Source organism: Trichechus manatus, unplaced genomic scaffold (genome assembly GCF_000243295.1).
Source record: "Trichechus manatus latirostris isolate Lorelei unplaced genomic scaffold, TriManLat1.0 scaffold00124, whole genome shotgun sequence".
Taxonomy (NCBI): domain Eukaryota; kingdom Metazoa; phylum Chordata; class Mammalia; order Sirenia; family Trichechidae; genus Trichechus; species Trichechus manatus.
This window is the reverse complement of record NW_004444060.1, coordinates 3,722,418-3,737,792: the sequence shown is the minus strand read 5'-3', so window position 1 is coordinate 3,737,792 and position 15,375 is coordinate 3,722,418.

Here is a 15,375-nt window from a genome sequence, read left to right as displayed (position 1 = left end):
TCTAAAGTTCTGTCAATGACATCTCTTCTTGTTTTCTTAGACTGCTACAGATTTATTCTTGTTTTTCAAATTCCTTTTGGACTGCTCATGGGATATTAAGTGAGAGGTAGAAGTATGTATTTCTCACTTTGCTGTTTTGCTCGAATATTTAACACTCTCTCACATTTATCACATTTATTACCCTGCACATTGCACTCTATTTTGTGCTTTTTTTGAGTTAGTAAATAAAATAATTTTTATTTGCAAATTGGCCTCTTTCCTTCATTCTTTGTTTATTTGTTTTAGGGAAGGGCAATAGCATTGCTGTCCTAATGCAGAACTTCAAAGTCTTCTTTGTTTCTTCTCTCTCTAGCTCCCCTCTTTACTTTTAAAGGATCCATCGAGTTGTTTTTTTGTATTTTTTAACTGAGATTTTTTTTTTTAACTTTTTTCTCCATCTTTTAAATTAAATACTCTCAAAATCCTTCTCATCTCCGTTTCTACTACCTCTGTTTGGTTCCACATTCATCATTTCTTGGTTGGCCTACTGTGTTCACCTCAGTGACCATTACATTCTTCCACCTAACATTTAATCAATTCATTTCACAGCAGATAAAATTACTTCTAATGTGTAAATCGGATCTCATTTTCCCATGACTCCCTAACGCCTCTCGAGAATAGTCGATCTTCCTAGATAGTCCACAAAGTCCTTCATGACATTCAGTCCATCTTGCTCTGACTAATCCTAGGACTCCATCAAATTTGCAAATCTTTATTTCTCTGGTTTTTCATGCTCTTTTTAGTATCCTTGATTATGTATAGGATTCAACTAAAATGTCTAAGCACCCCAGTGTATAAATGGCTGCTTTTCAAAAAAAAATTCTGTAAATGTTTCCTCAATACATATTAATTAGAGAAACTTAGTTCTAAAAAGGTGAACTCTTAGTGGCAATACTATCCTTCTCTTTTGTTGTCCAATCATTTCACCTCTGTCCCCATTCTTCCATATCCTTCTCAATAAACAAAAACACTCTCTGCAAAGCACAAACAGTCCACTGGACTTATTCGCTTTGAGGCATTTTATCGACCACCTACCTAGAGAATTCGCGTTGGTGCCTCACCCTCCGATACCCATTGCCGTCGAGTTGATTCCGACTCATAATGACCCTGTCTGTACAGCTCACAAATCAGAACTTTTATTTCCAATATTATAATGTGTTATATAAAATTAATATTCTTTCCTGGTCAAAAATGTCAGATTTTAGCAATTTTATGTAGTTTAACCTAATATGTACAGTATTACATTCTACAAGATATCTTCTGGAAATGATTTTCTCTACCTTGTTACATTTCCAATGATGATATGGTACCTCTCAGAGTTTGATAACGCTAACAGTTGACAAGCTGGTCCACCTTAATGTGTATGTGACTCACATGAGTTATTTTCTCTGCCAGAAATGACTTTACCACTTTTGAATGCTGTGCAGACTCTTGTACACTGTCAAAATGGAACTAAGTTCTCATTTTCTCTATGAAACCTTTACCAATATATTCAGATAAAGCTAGGCATTTTGTTCTCCATGGCTCCATAGTCTTATAAAAATGTGAACATATGCAGAGTAGGCATTAAATGAGATGAATCTTAGGAAAAGAGGACAAGTGGCTTTCCAAGAGTCAACTCACCTTAGAAAAGGTTATGATTTGGCATGGTAACTCAGGCCAAATGCCAGAGCTGAGAAAGATTTTAGGGCAGAAAATCTTTCTGGACAAAGTCACACTAGTCTATGGCTGTATATCAATGAATCAGAATTGCTGGTTGCTTAGAGTTTTTACTGTGGGAATCCTGATCTACCTTGACATGAAGCTTCTATCTGAACACTACACTAGGAAGAAAGAGACTTCCTCTCTTTCACACCAAAACATTACTGGCAGATACAGACCAGCAGAGTGCCCCAACTTATGGTGTTTCCTGTCTTGGACAGGACCACAGGAGGGCAGAAATCAGCAGGAGTAAGGATTTTGCACTGGAGAAAGATACTACCTGGTTTCGATTTTGAATTCTCTTAGAAACCACAATCTTTGAATAAAATCTCTAAGGAAATTGAGACTAGACCACATCGATGTCTAGAAAGCAACTGTTTTGAAAATCATCCTTACAGATTGATAAAAATGGTTGAAGAAGGGGAATCAGTAGAAGAGTGCACACCTCCAATTTAAATGTTGCTAATAAAACAAGCGTAAAACAGGATTCATTAGTTATAGGGATAACTTCTCTGACTGGTTTACCAAATATAAATATCACCCTTGAGATCAAGTAAAACAATGCATGTTTGTGTACTTTGAAATAATGTTATTGTTGTTGTTGTGTGCCATTGAGTCAATTCCGACTCATAGTGACCCTATAGGACAGAGTAGAACTGCCCCATAGGGTTTCCAAGGAGCGTCTAGTGGATTCAAACTGTCAACCTTTTGATTAGCCACCTGAGCTCTTAACCACTTTGCCACCTTCCTTTCAAATAATATGCCATACAAAGTAAAGTATTATTATTTAGATCATAGATAACAGTATCTGCTAACTATAACTGAAGTTTGAAAAAATAATTTAAATAATTGCATTTTAATTCTGTTAATATTCAAAATCCAATGAAAATGATATACACAAAATAACCTTGGACAAGAGTTTATTTAGTATAAAAATTTATATGTAACTATTCATTTCAATTTTTTATTTTCTGTAATCTCTTGGTGTTTGTTTATGCCACTTTTGGTATCAAATAAAAATAAAATGTTCATATACACCACTAGATATCTGCCCAAATGAAGTAAAGAATTCAATAAAAGTTCTCAAGAGAGCTGACTTGTTGCAATTTCTAATTTTCCACATTGAAAAACTGATCATCATTAGGCTTAAACCTGTATTCACATATCTAAATCTGTCCCAAATCAACAGTGAGTCTTTAACCATTATTGCATTTTCTCATCATTTAACTAAGTGAAACTGGAAAGAGGGATCTCTGCCAAGAAGAGACATTTGTTATTTCCTACTTGAGAAGGTGATATAGATTAGACATCTTAGTTCCCCAAATACTCAAACTTAGAGGAGATTTGAGAAGGAGTCTGGAATTTAGTATAGTGCTGTAACCTTTGAAAGTTTCAAAATGCTTTTATCTACCTGTATTTGCAGCAAAGAATTTTTATCATGTACATTTACCATGAGAGAATAAACTATTATATGCATGTGACAGATTAAAAATTTTATTATTAAATATAGTAGTTGTTAAGAGAATAGATTCAGATGTTACACTTCCAGTGTCAAATTTTATTTTGACAAATTATCATTTGAGTGACCTTGGGAAAATTAATAACATACCTCTTACTGAGATGTTATGAGGATCAAATGAATTGACATCTGCAAATGATTTAGAATGGTCTGCACAACATGAAAAATCAGTGTAATCAACAAAAAAATAAAATCTATATGATTATCTTAATAGATGCAGAAAAATATTTGACGAAATTCAATACCCGGTCATGATAAGAATCTTCAGTGAACTAGGTATAGAAGGAACATCCTTAATATGATAAAAGACGTTCGTGAAAAACCTACAGCTAATATTAAACTCAGTGGACCATAAATTCTCTGAAATGGAAACAAGGCAAGGATGTCTGTTCTCACTACTTCTACTCAACATTGTGCTAGAGGGCCTAGCTAAAGCAAAAGGAAAAGGAAAAAAATATATATATATACAGATTGGAATGGAAGAAGAAAATTGTCTTTGCAGAAATTGTGAATGCTTTTATAGAAATTTCTAATTAATCAGCAAAAAAGAATAATACTAATACATGAATTTGGTAAGGTTATATCATACAAATTCAATATAAAATGATTAATTATATTATACGAGCAGCAGACAATTTAAAAATAATAATTTACAACAATACCACTCACTAGAGATTCAAATTTTAAAAACAAAAAAGAAGCGTAGGAATAAATATGGTAAACCCACTACAATGAAAACTGTAAGATCGAGAAGAATTAAAGAAGATCTAAATAGAGATAGAGCATGCCATAGATTTAAAGATTCAATATTGTTAATATGTAAATCCTTCCCAAAATAATACACAGATTCAAGGTCATCCTTATAAATAACCTATCAGGCTTGCTTGTGCAAATTGACAATCTGATTCTAAAATGCATACTTATACTACTTGATTTTAGTACTATAGTTACTAAAATGTTACCGTAATCAAGAGAGTGTAGGGGTAGACAAATAGATAAATGGAGAGAATAGAGAGTACAAAAAAGAGAATGGTAACTTCAGTAAATTATGTGCTGTACATTGTATGTAGTACTTTTTACTAACAATAAGATGCACACACACACAAATGGTCATAAGTGTAGTTTGTCGTAACTTGAATACGTCATAAATTGGGGACTACCTGTATAGAATATATGCCTCTGCTTCTTGTTTCTCATCTTTTGCAAAAAAAAAAAAGAAGTTAATTATGATCTTGTTATTTTTCCTATAATTTTCAAATCCACCTTTTTCAAGTGATTGAGATGCTCTAAACCAAGAGATAATGTGATAGAATTTTACAATTAAGACAGACTTAAAGTAGCATCTAAGATTTTAGCCTGATGACAAACATGTATCTCCTCTCAGCCTCCACCTCTGAACTCAAAGGAGAGAGAGTGAGATTGAGGAAACTGGGTTCAGCAGCTCTCTAAACTACCTAATGCTGCTGAAACATAAATACCACAAGTGAGTGACTTTAAAAAATCACAGCTGACTGTCTCAAAGATTCGAAGCTAGAAGTCCAGATCAGGGCATGAACTCCAGGAGAAGGTCCTTCCTTTTTAGTAGCCCCAGGCACCCCTTGACATTCCTTTACTTGTAGAGGAATCTTCACATGGTAGCTGTATTCCCATTGTATGTGTGTTTATTCTGCTGTTTTTTACACCTTTCAGAAAGTATTAGGTTTAGGGTCTACCCTCCTCCAGTATAATCTTATGAAAATAACAAAACAAAACTTATTTCCAAACAGGATTATTTTTACAGGTATAGGGGTTAGGACTTCAGTATAATTTTGGGGGGGACACAATTCAATTCATAACAGTAACTAATGTTGAATTTTTGAAAAGCTTGTAGGATGATATGGGGAGCCCATGCAGGAGAATTGGGACTCATCATTGAATAAAACGCTACCCTAAAGTGGGAGAAGAAAATCAGAGATTAGGGTCTGTGCTGATCTGGAGATATCTGAGCTGAGCAGCCAGTTGTCACAACAGTGGATTAAGATAACAAGTCAAAACAGAAGCACCAAAACTTTAATCACATACTGCTATTGTACAAGCAGGAGGTTAAAACTAAGAAAGTGGCAGCTCCCCCTCTGTTCCATTTTACCCCATGGAATAGCACAAGTGGGTAAAGTTCAGATAGATCAATGCTGAGGGAGTTTAGAACAAAAGGCTTGTGTAATTTTTTAGACCCCAGGGATTGGGAGGAGGCAAGGGTAAAGGCTAGGAGCGGAAAAGTACCGAGTCCGGAGTCAAAGTGGGGAAAATATATTCTATTCAAAGTTTCTCTCTCCCAGCCTAAATAAGGAGATTTCACCAGAGGCACCTGAGGAAGGCCTCTGCCAAAGGCCACAGTGATGAGCACCCCATATGAATGTTCTTGGTTAGGTATGTATGTTCGCAAAAAGAGCATAGCTGCTCAAGAAGGCCTGAATCCTTGCCTGCTATAATTTTACCTAAAATCGCACAAGATAGGACTTATACTTTTATCCTTCTTCTAGCTCTAGTTAGATATTATTAGCTGGAGCAAGCAAGACTCAAGAGCATTCAAAATGAGCTCATGAAAAATGAGGAAGACAATCACAATGAAAGACCGTGAGCAATGTAAACCACTCATAAAATAGAATCAGGAATAATGAAAAATACAAAGCAAGGATTCATCATTGTGTGTGTGTCTGTGTTTGCATACATAGGTTGGAAAGGAAAAAAAAAAGGAATGTCGGAAACCTGAAACAGGAATAAGAGGCAATATTGCAAATAAAAAGCACCTGAAGATATTAGGTATAAAAATACAATTGTTAAAATAAAGCTCATCTAGTTCAAAGTCCTCTCATCTGATTAGGAAATTGAGACAGAAACTAACAAGTTTCATGTCTCTGCATCATCTTCTGATTAATTTATGAACATATGAATTTGCATATGAGATGTTTTTGTGTTATATTTTTGCTGCTTCTGATATACTATAATAACAACAATTTTATTTAGTACTAAAACAACACATTTTTGCTTTCCTAAATACTTTTTTTAGTTTTATTTTAGCTAGTCTGCATCTTGGCAAGTATTTAAAAGTTAAAGAATAAAACTGACTCTACAGTAGGCTTTGTCATTTAGAAAAAAATTAAAAACTTGCTAAAATCCATTTTTATGTATTGTACTATCAAGTAAAATATTCAGTATTCAGTCTTTACTGGTACATTATAGTACATACAGCATTTATACTTCATTAGAAAGAGTGTCAGCTCTTTTAGGTGTAAAGACTGTACAATAAAACTTGAATGTGAAGGATTAATAGTGATTTCTTGAATCTATTTCTCTCCACACATCCTCCCTAAAAAAAAAAGTTTAAGACCAATGAGTAGTGAAACATACACACAAACGCATGTGCAAACCCACACGCACATACAGATTTCACGCCTTTAGCATTACTAGAAAACAGATAATGCCATAACATTTGTATTATCTGTTATTAGAAATACAAACATCCACTTTTAACAGAGCTCCCACTGTTGCTGCAATCCTACGTGTTCAGAGAGTAAAGGTAATTATGTAGAGAGGGGAGTCTTAAGAGATAAGAGCTTTGGTAAACTTACAGAAATGGGTGCGTTTGACTTGGAACCTTTGGTGAGAAGAATCATGGCCCCTCAAAGATGCCCACATCCTAATCTCTGGAAACTGTGCATACAGCATTTTACCTTACATGGCAAAAGAGAATTAAGATTACAGTTCAGCTGACCTTAAATACGGTGATTATCCTGGATTTTCTACATGGGCACAATGTCATCATAAAGACATTTAAATGTGGATAAAATAATCAAAAGAGAATGTCACAGTGAGTGATGTTATGTGAGATGGACTCAATTGCCCATTGCTGGGTTTGAAGATATAGGAAGGATGCAATGACCAAGGAAGGTAGATAGCCTCCAGAATCTGGAAGAAGCATGAAAACTCATTTTCCCCTAGAGCCTCCAGACAGGAGCTCAGCCCAGTAGACTCCTTGATGTGAGCTCAGAAAAATCCTTCTCTGACTTCTGACCTACTGGACTTTAAGATATTAAACTTGTATTGTTTTAAGACACTGTATTAGTGGCAATTTGTAGCAGTAACTGTATAAAACTAATACAAAGCCTTTCTACAAAATGCCTGAGGTTAGAAAATGTACCTAACAAACTCTATATAGAGCTACTGTAAAAAGAGAAAATGCAAACCAAAATATTTTAGCCAATAATTACTATCCCCCAAAACACACATGCGCACACATGCACACACACTCTGATACACATTCATATACACTGACACAATGTAGAAGGAAACCTCATTACTCCAATGTGAAAGAAATATTCTAAATAAGTATCTCGTAATTCAAAAAGAACAAAAAATCTTTAATATAAGGCCAGAAAGTAAGAATAATAGACAAAAATAGAAATATATGGAAGGAATTTTGATTGAATTAAAGAAAGTAAAAATAAAATCAGAAATAAAAAATAAAGTACAATGTTATTAAGTGAGACTAGATTAGACTAATATCTAAGAAATCACATTTAAGAAAGAAAGCAACAAAAAGAATAAAAGTGAAATAAAGAAAGGAATAAAAAAAGGTCAGAGGAAAAGGTGTTTGAAATGCAAGGCTGGCAAAGAAGTTTCAACATTCATGTTACTGGAGTCCTTGAAGACAAAAACAAAGCAAATAGAATTAATATATAAAAATATAATGCAAGAAATCTTTGAAGAATTAATTTCAAAATCTTAAATAAACCTCTTGAAAGTCCCACCATGTACCCTAGGAAAACCTGTCTTGGAAGATCAATCCTGAGGCATATTTTGGTAAAAGTTTTAGACTTTAAGACAAAGAAAAACAATTCTTAAAAGCTGTTAACAAAAATATCAAACGATTTGGAAAGTTATGCAAATTAGGTTGGCATTAGATTTCACTAAATAAAACAATGAACTGCGAGCATTTTCAAGAAATTCAAAGAAACAAAGTATGCCCCAAGTATTTTCTATACAGCCATATTGTCTTTCAAGTATGAAGACTATAGAAAAAGTATTTTGAAAGGAAAAGAACTCAGAGAATACCTATGAGTTTTTCTTCAGGAGTCTAGTAGAGAATAAGCTTCATCCAAACAAGAGATGACTTGAAAAACTTAAGCAAAATAATAGATAATAAAATCTGGAAACCCTGGTGGCATTAGTGGTTAAGTGCTACAGGGGCTAACCAGAAGATCGCCAGTTCAAATCCACCAGGTGCTTCTTGGAAACTCTATGGGGGAGTTGTACTCTGTCTTATAGGGTCACTATGAGTCGGAATCAACTCGGTGGTAATGGGTTTGGTTTAGTTTTAATAAACATTTAATATATTTAATTGTATAACTGAGAATAAAACAAAGATCCGGACCCGGCTAGAATAATAGTATACAAACATTATATTTTCTGATAAAATACAAAGTATGCACATAAACCACGGTAGAAAAAGTGGGTGAAGAAAGAGGAAAGAGAATAATGTCAATGGTTGTTGTATATATAATAAGTGGGGTCCAAAGTAACTGCCAAAACTGATGTAAAACCAAAGGCAAACTCATTGCCATCAAGTCAATTCTGACTCATAGTGACCCTATAGGATAGTGTCGAACTGCAGCAGGGGTTTCCAAGGCTGTGAATCTTTACAGAAGCAGACTGCCACATGTTTCTCTGGTAGAGCAGCTGGTGGGTTTGAACTGCCAATCTTTCGGTTAGCAGCTGAGGGCTTAACCACTGCATGGCCAGAGCTCCTAAAACTGATATACCAGTTAGTAAAATACTAGGTAATAAAAAAGACAATTTAGTACTCTATAAAACCAAACTTTTTGCCTTCAAGTTGATTCCGACTCAGAGACTCTACAGGACAAAGTAGAACTGCCCCATAGGGTTTCCAAGGAGTGGCTGGTGGATTCGAACTGCCGATGTTTGGGTTAGCAGCCAAGTTCTTAACCACTGCACCACCAGGGCTCTTTAGGGTTCTGCGTGTTTGTGTGTGTGTCACAGGACATATCCATTGACCGTATTACATGTGTATATGTTACTATGTTTATGGCAAATATATATTCATTAGGTTAATCGATTATACTTACTGTATTGCTTTATCCATGTATTGTGTCTTGGTTTTGCTTAAAAAAATATTTTAGTATTGACAAATAACGTATTTTTTCACTGTGGCTCTCTTTGAATTTATATCTGTGCTATATAAAAGATATAAATTAAAAGAGAGCCACATGACAAAAAGTATAATTACTTGTAAACGCTAAAAATATTTTTTAAAAAGCAAAACAAGACACAACACATGGATAAAGCAACACTGTAAATATAATCAACATAATAAATATAGATTTTCCTTAAACATAATAACATATACACATGTAATATGGTAAATGTATACATACTGTGACACACACAGGCACACATACACACACACACACACACACATAAGGTCCCTCGGTGGCACAAACAGTTTGTGCATGACTGCTAATCTAAAGATTGGTAGCTCAATCCCACCCAGTGGTACAGTGGAAGAAAAGGCCAGGTGATCTGCTTCCATAAAGATTACAATCAAGAAAATCTTATGGAGCAGTACTATTCTGTAGTGCATGAGGTTGCCATGAGTCAAAATTGACTCAACAGCAACTAACAACAACAACTATATATATATATATAGATAGATAGATGAATATACACACATATATATAATTACAAAAAATAATGTTGGCATTGAGACAAACAAAACAATATGAAAAGATGTGAATGGGCTTAAAATCAAATTAGCTCATAACAGAAAACTCAATTCTATCCTTCCATTGGAAGAAATACAGCCAAAATGCTCCTTGGCAGCAAAGATGGCAAGACTTGGTCTCACATACTTTGGACATGTTATCAGAAGGGATCAGTCCCTGGAGAAAGACATCATTCTTGGTAAAGTAGAGGGTCAACAAAAACGAGGAAGACACGACAAGATGGATTGACACAGTGGCTGCAACAATGGACTTAAAGATAACAATGACTGTGAGGATGATGTAGGACTGGGCAGTGTTTCCTTCTATTGTACATAGGGTTGCTATCAGACTTGACTGCACTTAACAACAACAACAATCCTTACATTAATTATAAACCAAATGTCTTGAGTTTTCCAGTGTTGAAAGAATGATATAATTCAAACAAATTATACTCATGGAACAGGTAAAGATATAGTACAGTAACAAGAGATCTTAGGTATAATCCCCTTTGTCTTTGCCTCTTTGTTTTCATGTCTCAAATCACCACTGACAAGCACGTGAAGCACCTTAGAAATAGGGAGCCTGAATTCTGCTCATAATGGGGGTCTCTTATAATGAGCTAGTCACGTAGGTACATAATAACTTCGTGGTCACCCTTGATCATTGAAATACCACCTGCTTCCCCCACTTCCAATTTTTTTCTTAAACCATGCTGACAGGATGATACATCATGCTTCAAAACAACTCACTAACCATGCTTATAGACTATCATCCATTTTTAGTTAATAGGTTTCATAATGTTGACCAAGGGCCATTTGCTCCAGAGATAATCATATGATCAAGCTAGATCAGCTATGATTAGCCCATGCTATGCAATTCTGTATACAAGGGAATAGATCAAGGTAAATAAAAGTCTTAAAACAAAGGGATGGGCAAGGATAACCAGGCAATTGGAAAGGAGAAAATAATAGAAGTAGCAATCTTGATATGAGACAAGTAAATTGGGGTCAAAAAGCAACAAATGAAACAAAGACAGAAAGTTGAAAATGCTAAAAAAAATTTACATTAAACATATAATATTTATGAATGCCCAATGCAACAAATAAAAAGTAACCATTTATATAATTCTGAAAGTACAGGAGATACAAGGAGAACTAGAAACATATTAATAATAGGAGTTCTAACAGTCCCCACTCTTTATAAGAGAGGTCAAGTGGACTAAAGATATGTAAGAATGTAGATAGATGGGTAGGTAGATAGACAGAGAGAGGAGATGTAGATAGATAGATAAAATAAAATAAAATTTTGTAAAATCATAAGTTACTGTCTAATTATAAAGAGTGTAAGGAAAAAGAACTGCTAAAATTATTATTACTAGTTTTAGAAATTTGACTTATTTCTAAACGAAATTTATAAAAACAATTACGTGTCATCAAAAAGTATTCAGCATCTAATTTTTAATTTTATTTCTGAAATTTTCTCTGGTGTGGCCTATGACAAATTTATTTAAATAATTTTACTCTATAATTTGAGAAAGAACAATATCACAAACTAAATCCCCAAATATTAATATATTATTGAAAATCCATAGAGGTGGGAAGTGTTTGAGTTTTGATAAATGTAAAGGCAAGAAAAAGCTGTCTCTATGTCTTCTGATATTTTCATGCTGCTACCTCAAATCTAGTAGAGGGTCAGTGAAAAAGAGGAAGACCCTGTATGAGATGGATTGACACAGTGGCTGCAACAATGGGCTCAAGCATAACAACGATTGTGAGGATGGTGCAGGCCTGTGCAGTGTTTTGTTCCGTAGTACACAGGGTTGCTATGAGTCGGAACCGACTTGATGTCCCCTAACAACAACCTCAATCCTATGCATACGTGCTGAAGAAATCTTAATGCTTTATCGTCCTGTCAACTCTTCGATTATATTCCCCAGTTTTAGAGAGCTATCAAGCCACACTCATCTATCATAGGAACTAGTGTATTAACTACTTAACCAGTCTTTTCTCCAATTTTTCCACCTCTTATTCTTTGCCACTTATAAGCCAGGGCAGAAGTAAATATAAGTGTGCGATCAGTATTCCTGAACAGAATTATTCTGTTTCTTGTCTTCATCTAAAGCTCTCAAGCAGTCAAGTAAAATTGAATGTCTGTTAGAGAAATAAGAGTCTGCCAAAATTTCTCCCAATCCATCCATAATGACTAAAAGATTGAACAACTCATAAGAACTAAAAGAAAAATACGCTACTACATTGGTCCAATAAACTCTAATGATTTTTTTTAAATGGCAAAAACTGACCATATTCACTATCCTATTCCAACTTACTTTGTGTTTCTCTTTATTTTGCTTGTAGGAGTCTAATCATCCCTCAAAAACTACAATCTCACTACTATTAGAGTCTCATAAATTTCTTGATATTGAATGGAATAAGACTGAGATTTAGCTCCCTGGTGGCGCAGTGGTTAAACCCTCAGCTGTTAACCAAAAAGTTGGCAGTTAGAATCCACCAGCTGCTCCTTGGAAACCCTATGAGGCAGTTCTGCTCTGTCCTATAGGGTTGCTGTGAGTTGGAATGGACTCGACAGCAACTTTTTTTTTTTTTTTTTTTTGGTTTGTAGTATCATTCTGAATAAAGAAAGTTGTCTCCAAATAGATGTGGGTGATCTTCAGTGTTTCTTCCACCCACCATAGGAGTCCCTAGGAGGGGCAAATGGTTAAGCACTCAACTACTAACCCAGTGGTTGATGATTTGAACCCACCAAGAAATACCTCAGAAGAAAGATTTTGTGATTTGCTTCTGAAAGTTCTCAGCATTGAAAACCATACGGAGTGCAGTTCTACTCTGCAACACATGGGATTGCCATGAGTGAGAATTGACTACTTAGCAACAAGTGTTTGTTTTCCTTTTTTTTCTCATACTCCGTCTATCACCCATTGCCCCAAACTGCCATTGAAACAAGATTTCTCATCAATGACCGTCTCCCCTAAGGTTGTTGCATTAGAAAAGAGAATTTAATTTTCATCAGTAATATTGAATTGATTAACCTAGGCTATAGAGACAGGTTGCTGTGTTCAAATCCAACCTCAATTTTTTTGAAAACTGTAATTTTTGGAAAATTTCTTTCACTCTTTAGATTTTAGTTTTTTCATATGTCAGTTAAAGATTAGTAGTATCTTCTTGATATCCATTTCTGATACTAGCAGGGTAGGTTATTCTTACATATCTTCTATAGAAATATTTATGTATATATATATTTTTTCTTTTGGGGGAAAAGTTTTCCAGGTATTACTTTGGCAAGAGAAGTAAGAACATTTGTAAATTTTGCCAAAATGTAACTTTGAATTTGATGCCCTCATCTAGAAACTGAACAGAGACAAAAATCTAAAACCTACCAGTATGGTAGACTAAACTAGGACTCTCAAAGGATACATTATCAGGGTAAAAGTGAACCTAAATTATACCAGCTCTTGTACTCTCTCCTCTGCATTAGAATACAAGAAGAATTCCCTTGACAACAAGAAGAGCAGAGAACAGAGGAGCAGGCAATCACATCTGAGAGGGGGTAGCATGAGACCACCTTCACAGGGATTTCCAGCCAATGGTCATATCATTTTAATAGTTCAAAAGTCTCAAGTGTTTTGCTCTTGAAAATAATACATCCTCAGAAGAAGAGAATAGAGAAATGCATCCTAATCCCCAAGTTATTCTTATGGATATTTTTTTTCCAAAGGCAATGATCACCCCACAGTCAAAGATAAAAGAAACTCCCCAAACTCAGCATTTTGAGCAAAACAAGTAGGAATTACAAAAGCAGATCTTCAAAGCCTTCAGGTACTTATAATAACAGACACAGATTATAAAGAACTCATTATTTTTATTAAATAAAGAAAAGATAGCTTGAGCATATGTGCAGAGATCATAAAACTATAAAGCACAGCTCAGTAGATGTGAAAAGGAACTAAGTAGAATTTTTAGACATAAAAACACATATATACATTAAATTAAAATCTCAAAGTATGGTCAGAATGAAAAAAAAACAAGGTAAAACAATTAAGACACATGGAGGATAAACTTAGAAGTTTTAATATACAAAATTACACAAGGAGAGGTGAGTTAGTATTTGAAGTGATAGTAGCTATAATTTTCCAGAACTTATGAAAATACTTCAGATAGAAAAAGCTGAACAAGTTTAACAATGCATAAATACAAAGAATTCCACAGTTAAGAAATATCTTAGTTAAATTTAGACTAAAAAAGCAAAAGACCATATCTTAAATGTAGTCAAAGAATAAAAGATATATTAATATCAAAACAATGACAGACTTCTTGCTGGTTTCTTACCAGCAACAATGAAAGTTAGAAGCCACTGAGATGTGATTTTTAGTGAAATGGAAAGGAAACAATTCCAATTCTATACCTACTGTGAACTGTGTCGAGAAGGAGCACAAATTAAAAACATTTTTCAAGGTAACAGAAATTGAGACTACTCTTCCAGCAGAAACAAGTCCTCACAAGGAGACAGATGTAATACCAGAATAAGAATGCAAAATACAAGAATGCATTACAGTAAAGGAAGTTGTAAATAATTAGGTAAATTTAAACTGACTATAAAAAACAAACAAAAATAATGATAAAATTATATCATAGAATTAAAAAAATAGTTAAATACGTGACAATAACATAAGTTAGGAATGAGGTAAATGAATGTTACATTAGATCACTAACAGTGTAAAAACTACTGCACAAGTTAGTGGTTTAGGCACAATTTATTATCCCACATGGTCCTAGGTTTTGATTATGTAGTTATCATTTTGGGTTTGCCATGCGATGGCTCTCAGATTGAAGCTGGGGTCATAATTACCTGAAAGCTCAACTGGATTGGATGCCCAAAACAGCATTTAAACTGAGATTCTTGGAACAGCTGGGGAATGGAAGGGCATCTCTATCTCACCAATTGGCCTCTCCATGTTGCTAGCTTTAATTACTTACACCATGGGCATCTCAAGGTGGTTGTACTTCTCACACGTTGACTGTTTGTCCCCAGTGTGAGAATTTCAAGAAATCAAAGGAGGATCATTGAGCTTTCTTATGATATATCTCTGGAAGCAATGCACAGTCATTTCTATCACTTTATGTTGGACTTAGAGGATGAATCCTGATTCCGTGTGTAATGAGACTACTCAAGGGCAGAATGCTGGGACGTATAATTCACGGGGGAAAGAACAGCTTATTTGGATACTGACTACCAGGTGGAGCAAAAATGTTTTAAAGTCCTAGATTTTGTCAAGAACAAAAAGAACGGAAAAGATTAGTTATAATCTTTGATAACTTAAATATGCATGTTGTTATTTCTAGG